This window comes from Grampus griseus, assembly GCF_964374135.1.
Source record: "Grampus griseus genome assembly, chromosome: 9".
NCBI classification, from domain to species: domain Eukaryota; kingdom Metazoa; phylum Chordata; class Mammalia; order Artiodactyla; family Delphinidae; genus Grampus; species Grampus griseus.
In genome coordinates, this window is record NC_139003.1 from 99,028,040 (window position 1) to 99,043,775 (window position 15,736).

The following is a 15,736-nucleotide window of genomic DNA, read 5'->3' on the forward strand; positions in this document are numbered from 1 at the left end:
GGCGTCATATGTGGTGTCGGAGGGCCAGAAGAAAGGTGAGGCGGGGACACAGATAATGTACTAATGACAAATTTTTTTTTTTTAATTATTAGAGCTGCTGAAAAAGGTGGAACACAGATTGTTTCGGGTAGCGGTGAGCTCCCTGCCATCGGCAGAGTTCACGGACTTCATGCCCCGGGCAGCCCTCCCAGACCTGAGGCCCAAGCCGCCCAGGCTGCTGCTTCCTGTCGCGTGTCCCGCAAGTCCAGGACCCCAAGGACCCCGCGCTCTGAGAGGGCGGAAGCCACGATCCCCCTCCTGGGCCTCGCGCACCACAGCTGTGAGCAGGGTCACCGCAGTGCACAGCTGTGGTGGCTCTGAGACAATTCAGAAAGCAGACAGCAGGGGGGAGGGGAGGCCCTGTAGGCTCGGCTCTCCTGGGGGCCCGCCCACCGAGCCCAGGGGAGCTGGCCAGATGGAATCAACACACCACTGTTTACACGGAACATCCTGGCTCGGAGGGGATGGGGCACACACGGCACAGCTGTGATTGGAGCCCTTCTCGACCGGCAGCCCACGGTGCAGGGAGCAGGGCCTTCTCAAAGCACTTGACATAGTTAACATTAGCAAACAGGCCCGTGGCTGCTTGGTGAAGGCTTGTGATCTTCTAGTGCTTTCCTTTCTCGAGGAGCATGGGAGGGTGCTCAAGGCTCCGCTCGAGGAGCACGTGCCCTGGGGAAGGGTTGGAGGTGCTGCAAGGCTGGCTAGCCGTGCACGCTGGCCACCAAGGCCACGATGAAAGCCCACTTCTTTTTGACAAACCTGGCTTGCACGGAGAGCTCCTAGACCCAGCAGCTCTCAGAAAAATTTTAAAAGAAAAGATTACAATCATAAGCAGCCCACCTTGTAACACAGGCAGACCCCAGAGATACTTCAGGTTCCGTTCCAGACCATGCAATAAAGCGAATATGGCAGTAAAGTAAGTCACACAAGTTTTTTGGTTTCCCAGTACACATAAAAGTTATGTTTACACTACACTGTAGTCTAGTGGGTGTGCAATAGCATTATGTCTAAAAAATGTACATTAAATGTACATTAAAAATGTACTTAATTAAAGAGTACTTATTGGTAAAAATGTTACCCATCATCTTACAATGCAGGGTTGCCACAGATCTTCAATTTGTAAAAAAAAACACAGTATCTCTGAAGTGCAATGAAACAAACTGCAATAAAACAAGGTCTGCCCGTATCTGTAAACACCGGTGCATTTAATGCATCAGTTCCATCTCTGAGATTTTAAACAAATCATTAGCCTATTTTCTTCTATCAGAAACATCCCAGTTGGGACTTCCCTGGTAGCACAGTGGTTAAGAATCTGCCTGCCAATGCAGGGCACACGGGTTCGATCCCTGGTCCGGGAAGATCCCACGTGCCACAGAGCAACTAAGCCCACACACCACAACTACTGAGCCCACGTGTCGCAACTACTGAAGCCCGTGCGCCTAGAGCCTGTGCTCTGCAACAAGAGAAGCCACGGCAATGAGAAGCCCTCGCACCGCAACGAAGAGTAGCCCCTGCTCGCCGCAACTAGAGAAAGCCCGCGTGGCAACGAAGACCCAGTGCAGCCAAAAATAAACAAATTTTTAAAAATGTACATATATATACATTTTATGTTTCTTTTATATATATATAAAAGAAACATCCCAGTTATTGAGAATGGAGATCCTTTGCTTTTATTTTTTTTTAATTCCACATCTGTTCACAGAAGTTGGCAGAAGACGCTGGGAGAAATTGTGAAATCCGTGCTTTCTCATGAATCAGACCCTGGGAGGGGGCACACAGAGCCGTCAGCAGAGGACGTCTCCCACCCCAGCATGCCTTGGTGCAGGCGCAGCCTGGTGAGACTGCCCTCGGGGGACAGCCGCAGCTGGTGACAGCGGGGCACCCCTCCAGAAGGTGGCGTTGGCAGCAGCAGGTCCTGCAGTGGCTGATCACAGCCCTCAAGGCGGCTAAGTGCAAAGTGTTATTTTCCTGCCTCGCGCCTGAATTCCTCCTGTGCCTCTGGGACCAAGTGTCCTGCTCAGCTATTCCAAGCAATTATTTCATCTTTTCATAGAAAGGAATGTGGCCCTCACCATCACACTGACTTCCAATTCTGAAAGTCAAATGGTGCTACCATCACAATGCCTTCCAGTTCTGAAAGTCAAACGGTGGTCTTTAATGCTTAAAAGAATGTAGCATTAAAAAAATATATAACCCATCCCACTGGCCCCAAACAAAAAAGGAGTCAAATGGGACCACCCTACCCTAGAACGGGCATCTGTTAGCTCATCTGAAATGTCTGTGTAACTGAGGAGATGTGGGGAAGTTTCACCACAATCTTCACAGCGTGCCGGGGATGGGATTGCGATCCACTGACTTCCAGAGAATAAATCAACAGAGGGATACAGAGGAGGCCACCTATGTGCACGTGAGCAGAGCAGGTTGGAGAGAACACCGGGGTATTTCTCGAATGATTTCCATTTCCTCTTTGAGGCCACTGGACAGAGGAGTGAGAAGGGGAGAAGACAGGCACTTGAGAAGAGGCTGGAGGGCCGCGTGCTTTGGGGGCCTTTCTCGGGCCCTCTCACCTGCTCCCCCTGGAGACGGCAGCTCCTGGGGCAGCCACTGCTGCCTGGCAATCAGAAGACTGCGATTTCAAAGCAATCAAATCACTTAATAATTCGGCTCATAGACAACACCTCCACCCCTTTAATGGTTTATTTATTCATATATTATTTCAATACCTTGTTGAATCTTTTTATCAAGTGCGAAAACTGAAGTTTCAAATCACAGAAGGATGATAGCTTGGAGGGCCAGGTTTGCCTGCCCTTGTTTAAAATAGTTCAATTACGTGCCCCGGTCCGGGAAGATCCCACATGCCGCAGAGCAGCTGGGCCCGTGAGCCATGGCCGCTGAGCCCGTGCGTCCGGAGCCTGTGCTCCGCAACGGGAGCGGCCACGGCAGTGAGAGGCCTGCGTACCGCAAAAAAAAAAATAAAATAGTTCAATTATTTCATTTTTATATTGTTGGAGGAACATGTTCTTTGAAGCATGACTGGCTTAAAGATAAGCAAACAGGAAAAAAAGACAGAACCAATGATCTTCATACGGTATTTGTATTTTCAGAATTCCTTCTATGCATACCGGGTAGGTAGGGAATTTATTTATAAAAATGGGACTCTACTACACATAATTTTTCACTTGCCTTTTTTCATTTAATAGACTGCCAAGTATTTTATTTTAATAAATATTTATCTACAAAATACTTTTTACTGGCAGAGGAGTATTTCGTCATATAGAGTCAAGTTACATATGTAACGGGTCCTCCACTGTTGGAGCCCATGCATGTTTTCAGGTCTGCCACCGCGCTCGCAGTAGGTGAACAGGAGCGCTCCCTCCCCTGGTCCCAGCCAGGTCACAAATTGGTTATTCAAAGAAACACAGGCTGTTTAGGTGTGGGGGAAAAAAAATCAATGAGTTTTCCATTTCTAATAAGGCTATCTACACCCTCGTTTTTTAAAGTAGAGGGGATTCTTTGTTTCAGCAACTACACCATCAAGGCATAGGGCGGCTCTGGGGTCTATCCTGGAAGAAACGCCAATTTTAAATACATTACAGTAGTTATTACTGTGAGGCATGATTTGAGAATATTTTCTCATCACATTTTTAATTATTTTCAAGCTTTCTATAAAAATGTATCCTTTTCTATTTAGGAGAAATAATAGAATCAATACCATTTTTGAAGTTGGCGGCAAGATCAAGAGTACGGAAAGGTAGAGGGCTAAATAATTTTTTTGAGGTGCTTAGGTGCACACAAATATATCACTTCCTTTTTCTTCACAAATGGGATTGTCCTATGGATGTTGTGGGCAAAGTACAGACTCCATCTTGGCCATCACTCACCAGACACACTGTGATCTACTGCCATCTGTTTCCTGCTGGGCAGTATCCCCCCAGGTGGCCCCCGAGTTGGACACAGGGTTTGTGGGCCCTGAGACTTATGCATATAAAATTAGGTACAAAGTGCAAGTGAATACTTGGAATGAAAAATCACAAGATACTTTCCTTATGCAAATTTCATAAACCATAAGGCCCTGCCAGCATACTGCTAGGACCACCCAGGGCCTTGGAAGGAGCTTCAGTTTCTGCAGCTTTCCAGTAAATTCCCTCTAGGTGATTTACTTATCCATTCGTTCTCTGATGGATATTTTGGGCTGGTCAGTTTTATTTTGTTTTGTTGTGTTATTAAAACAACACTGGGTGGGAGGTGTGAGAGGGAGCTTTGTCAGCTGAGGTCATTCTCACAGTGGCTGTGTTGCCTTCCTTCCCCCGGTGGATCTGAGAGCCCTCAGGGAAAGTGGCTCAAGCCCCCTCGGGAGATTCTGGCTCTGTAGATCTGGGCAGCACACAGAAGTCTGCGTTTTTGACAAACGTCCTCAGGAGTTTCTCTGCATGCTAACATTCTAGAACCAGTTATTCAAGCTCCAGAAAGAGCACAGGCTCGGCCTTGGGAAAGTCACACTCTCTCTTGCTTCCCTTTCTTTATCGGGCAAAGGAGGATGATAATATGCATCTGGAGGGTTGGTGAGGGGCTGCGGTAATGAATTCACATTACATTCATTCCATTCCATTAGCTCCATTGCACAAGCCTGGCACAGGGCAGCTTTTTTTTTTTTTTTTTTTGCGGTACGCGAGCCTCTCACTGTTGTGACCTCTCCCGTTGCGGAGCACAGGCTCTGGACGCGCAGGCTCAGCGGCCACGGCTCACGGGCCCAGCCGCTCCGCGGAATGTGGGATCTTCCCAGACCAGGGCATGAACCCGCGTCCCCTGCATCGGAAGGCGGACCCTCAACCACTGTGCCACCAGGGAAGCCCACAGGGCAGCTTTATTAACGTCTAATCTAGGCAGAACCTCAAGTAACTTCGGGAAGGGAGCAATCTAGAAACACTGCCACCCCAGTGCTCTGCCTGGCCCCAGCAAGGACACAGCCACCATTCACAGCCGCCCCTGAGCGGGTGGGCAGGAACGCAGCACAGACTCTGTCACCAGTGCAAGGCAAAGGAGAGGTCTCCTTTTCCAAGGGAACCTGTACATTCCTAGTCGACAGATGTGAAATTGGAAGCTGAGTAAGGAGCAGCTGGCCCTGGAACACCTGATCAATCAATTTATGTCCGAGTGGGAAAAATATTTTGGTTTCGTGGTCCCTGAGATCATGATGCTTCACGTGTTCCTGCAAGTAAAATATCCATAGATAGAATTTTTTAAAATAACAGGTGATCTCTGTCATCTAATTCCCACTGCTTGATAGAATTTTCTATAAATGAGCAGAAAAACTAAGCATGAATGGCAAAGACAGCTTATCCCCATGACGTGGTTTAGGCTTTCGTCCGCTGGTGTACCAGAGTTAACTCAGAAACAGATCTCCGTACACACGGGTGTGTTTTACAAGATTCTGAACTGTTACCAAGAACTTTGGTCCATACAACTACATAACTGGAAAATCAACTACAAGTTTGAAGTCTTCATTTTATCAAGGATTTGCAAAGGAAATTTTCTCTAAATTAGCAGAAAAAAACAGGGCTTCAAATCGCAGGAGGAATGACAGTGATCGTGAGGATGCTTGAGCAGCTGAGCACAGCAGACGTGTCTGGTCAGCTCGTCCAAACCTGTCTCTTCCCTCGGCAGTTAGCGGGCCGGGGCACTTTCAACACAGCCCACAGACGTATATCAGAGACACAGAGGCAGTGCCCCGAGAACACGGGGAGGAACTGCGCTCCAGATAGGCCTGTATCCAAACCAGTGATGGTAAGTTAACTGCATACAGGTTTTAGTCTTCACCAAAACTGCAAAGGAAGGTTGCCCTATAACATCTGGAAACATGATGATGAGAGACTGGGGACCGGAAGGAACACCAGAATCTAACCAGTAGAGAAGAGGGGCGACATTCTTATAAGAGGGGACAAGGCTTCATTATGAAAAAATAAAATAGTATGAGGTGTTGGTGCACCCCTAGCTGCTCATTTTTTTTATTTTTTATTTTTGCGGTACGCAGGCCTCTCACTGTTGTGGCCTCTCCCATTGTGGAGCACAGGCTCCGGACGCGCAGCCTCAGCGGCCATGACTCACGGGCCCAGCCGCTCCGCGGCATGTGGGATCCTCCCGGACCGGGGCACGAACCCGTGTCCCCTGCATCGGCAGGCGGATGCTCAACCACTGCGCCACCAGGGAAGCCCCCATTGTTTTTTTTTTTAAACCAGAGAACAGGCAGACCTTGGAGGTATTTTGGGTTTGCTTCCAGACCACTGCAATACAGTGAAAATTGCAATAAAGCGAGTCACACAGATTTTTTTGGTTTCCCAGTGCATATAAAGGTTATGTTTACACTATACCATAATCTTTTAAGTGTTCAATAACGTTATGCCTAAAAGAGCAATGCACATACCTTAATTTAAAAATACTTTATTGCTAAAAAATGCTAACCATCATCTGAGCCTGAGATCTTTTTGCAATAATAGCATCAAAGGTCACTAATCACAGATCACCATAACAAATACAACAATGATAAAGTCTGAAATATTGCAAGAATTACCAGAAGTGACAGAGAGACACAGAGTTAGCAAATGCTGTTGGAAAAATGGCACCGAAAGGCCTGTTTGATGTGGGGTTGCCACAAACCTTAAATTTGTAAAAAAAAAAAAAATAAAAAATGCAGTGTCTCGGAAGCGTGACAGAGCAAAGCACTGTAAAACGAGAGTTAGATTTCTGTTTCTGATATTAGGTTTCAAGATTTCTGAGGTGAAACAGCTCCAATGCCATGGGGGTAGGTAGGAAAGGTGATTTGGAGGTGCAGATCTCTGGGGTTCTGAATGTCATCCTCAAGGGCACTGAGTGATATACCTCAAGGATGAGGAAGTGGGTACCTAAGATTGTCCCACTGAGAGCAGCTGAGAGCTCTGAGATGCCTCTTCGCACACCTCTTTGCACCTCGGTACCCGAAATATGAGTTACGGTGCAGCGACTGCGGAGCCCTTCAGAGGAGAGCCAGAGCAAGTGGTCAGTGAATAGGTTCAAGATTTAATGTGGGCCTGGGCGGCACAGACACAGGGAAATGGACCGGGGAGGGGCCGCGTTAGCAGTCGGAGCAGGAGAGGGAGAGACGACAGGCAGCTGGGGGGCACGGACTAGGGGATGCGTACGGAGCAGGTTAAGGCCCCCGCCAGCAGCATCTGTTAGCATGTAGATGTCACATATGAAGAAAGTGAGCCCCAAAGGTAAGGTTCAGGTCGACAACAAGCGGGGGAGTCAAGAATAAGGCTGGTCACGGTACCAAGAGGTGTAGTCAACCCACTGAGCACCTGAACCAACCAGGGAGATGAACGGGCTGTGCCTGCTTCGTGCCTGAGCACCCAACAATCGGCAAACACGCAGCAGGCCCCTGAGAGAAACCTGCGGAATAAATGAGCGAGGGGACGGATCCTTCAGTAGCCACCACCGATGGTGCCTCAGGGTGCGCTGACGCGTGTGCTTAACCCAGCGTGACTGTAAACCGCTCAGAAACGGAACTGCTGCGCAGTCATCAGACAGCTGCAATCCATAAGGAGAAACCTACTGATGCACACATTCACCCTTCCATACTTGCCGGGGAGACAAATTCCGTCCCCCGTGATTTTCTAGAAAGGAGTCCTAGGTGAATTCTGATCGACAGAGCCAGCACTGCTATGAACTAGAACCCAAAGTTGCCATACCTAGAAGACACAGGTGGGAAGCCTGCATTTACAAACAAGGAAATTAAAGGGAAAGAACTTATTGACCAAATCATTGGGTCAGATATTCAGCAAGTCACGGTAAGGCTTTTAAACGATATTATTTGCACGTCAGTCATGCTGGGGTAGCACGGGCGTTTGAAAGCCCTTCAGAGGATTCCAGTGAACAGCCAGCCTTGAGAACCACTTGGCTGGGGTCGTTGAGGGTCAGCTGCCTGACCCCGGACTGCCGTCCACTTGGCTGCACGGAAGTAGCCGATGTGTGTGCTCCCAGCTGCCGGATATTATGTGGGCCCAGGACTTAGACAAGGGTGCCTGGGTGTGCGTGTGTATTTTAATTATGAGGATAGAGGCAATGAGTAATTACTTTGTTTTCACAATGCCCTGCTGTCAATCTAGCCTTCGGTGCCCTTGTCACCGTTCTTTTGACTTTTGCTTCCCACAGACATTACTGGGTTTCTTATCACATTTATCCTCAGTCCCTTTGAAGTAAGCTGCATACTTACAATCGTTTCTTGCCATCAGACCCTACAGGACTAAGAGTTGAAAAAAAGACATTAAACAATATTTGAGTATGTGTACAGTGTGAGTGAGGGCAACTTTCATGGAGAAAAGGCTGAGGTGGAGCCCGGGATTCACTGCCGAGCTTTCTCACCTCAAACGGAATCTCCATTTCCCCCTCTATAAAAAGGAGAGACTGAGCGTTACTTTCTCCTCAACTAGGCGCTATCACCTTACCTCTGTGTGTGTGTGTGTGTGTGTGTGCGCGCGCCCGCACATGCCTGTGGGACCCTGTGGTCACTGCACAAATCGGGAAGCTGCCCTGCACTCGGGCCAGTGCGCTGCGCGGGGTGATCACCGCCAGGTGGCCGCTGCACCAGCCGGGAGACCGGAGGGGACAAGGCAGTGATGCCAACCTCGTTCTCCTCCTCTAGGGTGCAGGAAATTGAGTCTAGGAAGGTGAAGTGATCTGACCTTTTGAATTTTGCATGACGGAGGGAAAAGTGGATACCAGACAAGACCAGAGACAGCGCGTGCCCATGGCTGGTGGGGTCAGCGCAGGCGGGCAACGAGCGCCACAAAGGGTGCAGAGTCAGGAACAGACAGTCAAGAGCGGGCCCCTGGCTGCGCCCCGGGAACCCACGCTGTGTCTGTACCACCGTCTCTTCAGGAGACCAGGCTCTCCCAGCTCCCTGCCGCACCCTGACTTTTCATCCAGGAAACGGTGGTAGGAGCTCCCGGCAGACCTGCTGGTGAGGGCTTGCCTGCCAGGATATCTGCTCTGTGGGTGACACAGTGGAACGTCCGTGATTTCAAGCAGAGGATCAGAAGGCAGAGCGAGTGAGAAGGGCCACTGTGAGGCCTAAACAAGATGTTTTCTCAAAAGTGGTGATGGCTCCGTATGTGCCACGAGGAACTGAAAAACAATACCTTCAACTCCACAAGGTGACTGCTAAGGCTCCTCTGTAGACTTTACTGAATCATAAGCAAGAGAAAATACAAACTTGAGTTTTAAAATACTATTTTCTCCTTTCCCTGTGAAATCTATCCCTTACCAACATAAAGAGTGGATGTAGCCCCAGGATCACCCTGTGTTCACCACTGACTTTCCTGTTTTAGCTGGAGGCAGCTCTAAGTTTCCAAGGTGACGAATTCCTTCCCCCAGCATTTCCCAAGGGAATGCACCCTCGAGGGCACAGCGATGGGCTGGAGAGACCACGCCCTTAGTGCCACAAGCCTGGGCACCAGGAGTTACAAAAGAATAAGAGGATCAAGCCGCATCCTCAGGGAAATGACCACCTTTTGGTACACATTTGCAAGGCATTTCAACTGGAAAAGGATAAAGGACGATTCAGAATTATTGGGACACTGAGCCTCAATTTGAAGAAAGGGGATTGAAAGAACCATTGAAGGAGGAGGCCCAGAGCCCCCTCTCCAAGTCCCTAAAAGCCTTCAGAGCAACTTCCCAAGTCTGGATGTCCCCACAGAACTCTGTTTCTTTTGCTCAACTGAAGTCAGAGTCATGAATTTGCATTACTATGAGTCATGGTTTTGAATGATCCAAAACGCCTTTGCTAAATTGCTGGGACCTTTCTAATATTTCAAGGATAACTACGTATCTGCTAAAAAGCAGGGTCTGTCTGGAGCCTGCAAAATAAACGCCCGTGAACATGTCGTGCTGAGCAATTACGATGGCCAGAAACAACCTAAAGCACTATGCGTTCCTTCTTCTACCCTCTTCCCAAACCAATCTGAGATAGCTGCATGGACGCAAAGTCTTCGAGTATCTAGCATTAGCGAGAGATGAAGTTAGAAAGAAAATTGTTAGAATGCTCCGGAGTAGCTTCCTCTTCCTCTTTTCATTATGGACTCTTAGTAGAAAACCATGACCTAGATGTTGGTCACCGACCTAAGGAGTCTCCAAGCACTGCTCTATCGACTGCCCCCAAACTAGATGCCTGAAAACCTCTCTCTGACTGGGCCTCCTGATGTGACAGGCTAGCCTGTCCTGTACGATCACCTGGACAGTAGGAGGGCCACGTCCACGAGGCCCTTTTGCCATGCTCAGGAAGAGTCCTAGGCAAACCTCCCAGAATTGGTGCTGGCACAAGGCAGCTGCCTCTCAGGACCGACCAAGAGCTCTCTCTCCCGAGGATGCAGTGCTGGACGCTGGGTTAGGACAATTCATTCTTCTCCTCACCAGTCAATGGAAACTCGCTTCTAAGGTTAACTTCCAAACGAAAAATGTTATCGCCAGATGTCATCCTGTCAAGCAACCCCTCTTAAAGACAAACTTTCCTTTGTAATGGGGAAAACATACAAGCCTATGCAATGCACTGCATGGGTACCACAGTTTCATTTTTTATATGTTATGTGCATCTCACACTGGCTGTACTGTAAGTGCTCGGTGGATGCACTTCCTGTCCTGGTTCTGCCATCATCTGCGATACAGCTGACGTTTTATGAAGACAACTGCTCTGTGCCTGTCGGCACCTCCCGTGCTTCCCTGGCCACTCCCTGGGCCACCAGGAACAGTCACAGCGTGACCGGGAAGACCAACACCGCCGCCAGGAGTGGACTGGATTCAAACGTTGAGCCTTAAACCACACCGCCTAAGAGAAACTTAGGTTAATCCTTGGATAACAGATGCAAAAACTCTCCTATGTTTAAAAGAAAAGAACTTTAAAAACAAAACCCCAGTCTCCAGAGAAAGTTTCCATCAAAATTAGAGTAGATATAAATACAGTTTCCTCCTTGAAAAAAATCATTTTTTCATTATTGATTGTCCACAGATATAAGCAGAAATTCCTGTTTCCAGAAGAGAAACGTGTGTAATACCATGAAAGGACGAGGAAAAGTAGTGCAGAGGTGCTGCACAATCAGGGTGAGAAAGGCTTTTGTTTCTGTTAATCATTAACTAGGACTAAAACCTGAAAATGAGCCGTGGAAAGAGAATATGGAGTCATCTGTGGGATTTATTACTAACTGTAAACTACAGTTTTTGGTTATGAATTGGCCAAGCTAGGGATTCCAAAACTAAGTGGAGTAAAAAATGACCAATACAACCACCAACACAAAGGCGATTTCATTTAAAAAGCCTGGACACATGACCTCTATAATTTCAAACATGGAAAGTAGAACTAAAAGGGTAGAAGGTAAATCTGTTCTCACAGGACACGACCAACAGAAGTGCCCTGAAGCCTTGCCCATTGTGAGGAGCTGACAGGCATGCACGCTGGAGGGGACCCCTGGGACCCTCTAGCTCATCTTCTTTTTCTGAGATGTCAGTTGAGGAAATTAAGACACACATAAGGTAAATAATTTTTCCAAGTCCCATTTTAGTTTGGATTCTTTTGACTAAAATTAAAACGTGAAAATGTTGGGCAAGTTAGAAAGACGGGACACATAAAAGTGACCAATTAAGGGACTTCCCTGGCGGCACAGTGGTTAAGAACCCGCCTGCCAATGCAGGGGACACGGGTTCGAGCCCTGGTCCGGGAAGATCCCACAGGCCACGGAGCAACTAAGCCCGTGAGCCACAACTACTGAGCCTGTGCTCTAGAGCCTATGAGCCACAACTACTGAGCCTGTGTGCCACAACTACTGAAGCCCATGAGACTAGCGCCTGTGCTCCGCAACAAGAAAAGCCACCATCTCGCAACTCGCCGCAACTAGAGAAAGCCCGTGTGCAGCAATGAAGGCCCAACGCAGCCAATTAAGTGAACTTTGTCCATTACAGGTTTTCACATAGGTGTGCAGGCTGGACTCAGTCCTCTAACTGGTCACTTGTAGAAATGCTAGCAATAGAAGCCCTCCAAATTCCTCATCTCTGATCCCTCTCTACACTGACAGATCTTTAGCAACATCATCAAAACCACATTTATTATCTGCAAATTGCTGGAGATGCACCACCAGCTGGCCCTGCCCGGTGGCTGATGCCAGGGCAGGCAGCTGTAATTAGCCTGGCACAGGGATGACGTGACCTGCTCGTCACTGTGCCTGGTGACATTCGCTAGGACAGCTTGTTGTGAACCGGTGAAAAAGGTATATCAACTTGATTCCATAACCGTATTCCACATGATACACAATTTGAACACTTTCTTCAGAACCAATTATACGGTCATAATAAATATAGAAAAAACAGCAGTCCTCGGGGACGAAAAACGGGATCATTTATGTGCTGCAATCGTGGGCGTAGGTGAAATGTGAGTGTGCCGGGCTCTCGGGCTGGCCTGGATCTGCAAGTGCCCCCGACTATGCGGTTGCAAGGACACCGGAGCCTCCGCGGGGCACGCTGCACCCCAGGGCTGCAGTGAGGTTGCGCCGATGCTCTTGACTCAGACCTTGCCGCAGCGATTAAGGTGACTGCTCCACAACGGGGAGCACCTAATCTCGGCCTCCAGGGCATTTCCTGGCCTCCTCAAATAAATCTGCAGAACTCAGCATCTACTGGAATTGTCAGGCCAAATGCAAAGTGAAGCAAGGGCCAGTTTGCGATATTTCACCCACAATACTGTGTTTCAGGCCATTCTGTTCCCAGCACAGCAGGAATCATGGGCACAGTGGGAGAACAGAGGCAGCTTAGTCATTAAGGGTGTGTGTTGTACACGTTGTTTTGCCAAACTTCAGTCATGGGTGTGTACACCAAGTTAGGACTGGGTCTTGTCACCTGTGTACAGCTCTGCAGAAGGCCGAGGGACCTTGTCTAAGGCAAGCTCTGATAGAGTTGCCACCACTCAGGGCCACATTTAGAACACAGTCCGGGCTCTTTTGACCAACAGCTTGAGCATTCCTTGAACTGTTTCCACACTCTTCTTGGGATGACATAAAATTCGCGGTTTCAGGGATGCATAATGAAGGATGGTGTGGTGAAATGACATTATTCCTTGGTGTGACGTGACTGGCTTTAAACTTTTTCAGAAATGAAAGGATAAATGATGAAATAATCTTGATGATTTGGGGCTCTGGATATGTATAACAACTTCTGGGTATAATGGAAATTTTTAAAACAATTGATTGAAAAATCCACTGAATGGTCCTTACCTTCTAGCTCTCTTCTGGAAATCCCCTTTCTGTGTGCAGAGAAAAACTGTGTAAACATGTTCACTACAGCCCTCACTGTTCTGGCTAACAAATCCAAAGCAATCTAAATGCCCACCAGCAGCGGCAAGCCACCCCGAGGACGAGGGACAATTACACAGATGAGGCTGTTTCATACAGATTGCAATTTGGAAAGCTCTCAGTTAAAGTGAAGTTTAAAAAAAAAAAAAAGAGCAAGTAGCAAAACAATTTGCATCATACAAACTCATTGCATAAAACTATAAACCAAACCTAGAGTATTTTTATTTGTGCATACGTTTGTATGTAGAATACAGAGAACAACTTCTGGAAGGCACCTCCCAAACTCTGGCCAGTGGAAGTGGGATCTGGGAGGTGGAGAGCAAGACCCCCTCTATTCTCTGACTTTCTGCGACCACTGAACTTGTTACAAGGAGGAGGCGTTTTTGTATCAAGGAATTAAAATACAGCCAAACAAATGGAGACAGATAAGAATGGTGGAGGGAGGGAAGACGAAGGATGATGGAGTGCAGGAAGGGCACACTGGCAAACCTCCGGAGCTTGCTGTCTTCACATTCAAAGGGACGGGAGTGAGGTGGGCAGAGGCCTTTCATTCCAGAAAGAAAACAGTGTCAGCATTCAAAAAAAAAAAAAAAAAAATGGGGCTGATAACAGGGCTGCGCCCCATTAGCAGAATGATGGAGGCTTTCATCAGGGCTGAGGGGGAAGGTGACTGCCCTTGGTAATCACAGGAGCTGGATGACTGTGGAGGTCGCCCAGGTGCGCCCCTGTAATTTGTATTGGAATGACCTTAACCAAGTCGTGTGCCAGGCGTTCAGTTTGCAAGTGCAGATGCCCGGCAGTTGACTTTTAAATTACTCTAAAATCACCCCTGTAATTTGAACAACCACAAGTGTGGCCAGGTCCAGGGAGAGTGCACATACTCAGGACACACTGGTCGAGAAGTTAAATGTTCTTGAAGGCACCTGTGTTCTGACTCACGAAGACGTCCTAGGAACATTGCTGGCATCTGTTTCGCAGTTTTACAGACTGGATTTCAGGTTCTTTCATGGGGTCCTTTGTGCCAAGGGGGCCTGCCCTGATGGACCCCACCTTCGGAGCAGGGCAGGGGAAGGTGAGTGCAGAGTCTGAAACCAGGTTTTCTTCTCCGCGGAGGTGGCCACCTCATTGCCTTCTCGGTACCTTGGGCTTTGTGGGGCTGTTCATCCAGACGGGAGAGGAACGGGCACCGAGCAGGTGTGGCAGATGTCAAGCATGCGGGAGCGGGTGCACTTTTACTCCCTGCGTTATGCCAGGATCTGAGGAAGGAGATCCCTGTTTCCATGTATCACCTCCCCCGTGGGCCCAGCTCGAGCAGCTAGGGACATACACACCCAGAGTTACTACTGTGGGTTCCTTTCCGCGGCCAGTGCTGCACCGAGGGAGGAGTGCCGTTGGGAAGGGTGGCTGCACACCAGGTGCTGGAATGTTCCCCGCTCACCTGCATGGGTTCCTGTAAGTCTTGACTCATGGCCAGGCCTTCCCACATCCTGGGTGAGAGCACGGCCCACGGGGCTGGGTCTCAGCTGGGGGCGTGGGTGCTCACGCACTGATGAACCCCAAAGGGGAGCTTCCAACTTGTCCCGACAGCACAAAGCGCAGGTAAGAAAAGGCTGCTCTCTTAATCCTCCTTCAAAGTCAGTGCTTGTCATTCATGCTCCTAATAAAAATAAAAAATCTTTGGTGCCAATAAGACGCATCTTGCCACACATCTGAAACGTTTTACGTGCTTCAGGCGCAAACCGCCTTTTGTTGAAGCGTGCGCTCTGCCTCTTTTGGGTGCAGAGAATGAGGCTTAGAATGAGCGCTCCGGAGACCCCCCCGTCCCCTCCCCCCGCGGGCCTAGGAATACGCATTTTTAAAAGCGCCACGGCTCGGGCTGATCGACTCTCTAAGGAATGACGGGTTAAATAAGGGGGTTGTGAGCACAATGTTCAGAGCACGAAGCAGGGTTAGCCTGGAGCGTGCAGGGCGTCCGGGTGCCTGTGGTCCATGTCAACGGCACACGTGCGGCAGCGGGGGAAATGGTTTTCCTTGTTTCAAGTGGGCAGTGGAAGTAGTGAAAGCCTAAGTAAACTCTGGCCATTAGATAATGGGCCATTATAACTCTGGACAACTTCCTGAATGGCTCTAAAAAATGAGTTTCTCATTTCCTGCCCGGAGAAAAGAGAAATATTAGGACAGCATTGTGTACACAGAACGCGAGGCTGCAGCGGGGCACGGTCGGAGAGGGGCAGAGGGGACAGAGTCGGGGGAGACTGGGGTCGACTCACGGCTTAGAAGGGGAGACGAAAAGAAAGGCAAGACTTCAGTGCTCTCATGGGCCATCAACC